This window comes from Microtus ochrogaster, chromosome 18 (assembly GCF_000317375.1).
Source record: "Microtus ochrogaster isolate Prairie Vole_2 chromosome 18, MicOch1.0, whole genome shotgun sequence".
In the NCBI taxonomy this organism is placed as follows: Eukaryota; Metazoa; Chordata; class Mammalia; order Rodentia; family Cricetidae; genus Microtus; species Microtus ochrogaster.
In genome coordinates this window covers 25,932,899-25,934,292 of record NC_022020.1, presented here as the reverse complement: position 1 = coordinate 25,934,292, position 1,394 = coordinate 25,932,899, and positions in this window count along the sequence as shown.

Genomic DNA, 1,394 nt, shown 5'->3' with positions numbered 1-1,394 from the left:
TCTCTGTGAGTTTGAGGCTAGCATGGTCTACAGAGCAAGTCCCAGGACAGGCTCTAAAGAACTACAGAGAAACCCTGTCTTGAAAAAAAGTTTAAGGTGAACACAGAACATCCCTATAGCCACACACATGATCTTCCATCATATAAATGAAACCGAGGAAAGAATTGAGCTTCAGTGATGAATTTGGGATTTATTGACATAATTGGTTTTGAAACCCTCCAAGAAAAATAATAAAACCCAGCTTAAGGATGCTGTTTGGGTGATGCAGTTCAGTGGTACAGTGCTTCCTTTGTATGCACAAAGGCCTTTTATCTGTTCTAGCACTCATTTCTGGGGAGTCCTCTTTTGGGGGGCAAGCAAGAGAGGAGAGACTGTGCAGTCATAGGAGATCACCACTGCTAGAAAGTACTCGTGGTCCGATGTTGATATTCTAGAGTAGAAATGATGGTGGAATCAGGCCTGGTGATACACACTCATAATTCCTGCACTCTAGAAGCCGAGACCTGGGAATCACCAATTTGAACCGGGTCTGGACTACACTTTGAGACTTTATCAGGAGAGGAGGAGAGACAGAATGTGACTATCGGCTAGAAACAAAGACACGCCAAACTCCTAGACCACATGGGTGGCAAGGTGTGCGTCCATAAAAATAAAACCTATACTGTTTCTTCCCTGTAATCTTTATTAATTAAAACTAAAATGATGTCAAGTTTGTTCAGTTTTCTCCTTTGATGACTCTATAAAAAGACAGGATAGAATGGCTTGCTAGCTTCTGTTAGCATATTGAAGGTTTCTTATTTTCCATTGCTTCTACTGAGAAACACAGATCAGATTGGACAGTGTAATCATCATGTGTTGAAGTTAAATTTCTACTTCCTGCAGTTTTTTTTTAAATAAAATTTCTCTTTTTCTTTGGTTTTCTGAAATTCCAGTATGATGTTTATAGACACAAACATCTCTGTAACGTTTCCTTTTAGATTTACAGCAATCTCTTAGATTTGTTTGCTGATGTTTCATTAATTCTAGAAATCCCCAGTCTTTATTTCTTCAGATTCTGCCCTGGTTAAAATTTGCTCATCTGTCTTGCTGGACAGTGGTGGTGCACACCTTTAACTTTATCTGATGGAAGTAGATCTCTGAGTTCAAGGCTAGCCTGGTCTATCGAACAAGTTCCAGGATGGCCAGGTCTTCACAGAGAAACTCTGTCCTAAAATATACATACATACATGCAGGGAGCCGGACAGGATCGCCATTATAAGATGGCACCACATCCTGTCTTGCTGGTTATAAGCAACTCCATATTTGGCTATGCCTTTGAGAGCTGCCTGTCCCCCGCTTCCCGCATGCGCAGTGAATATGGGTCCCTGGGCCTATCTCGATGCAGTCTGGTGTCA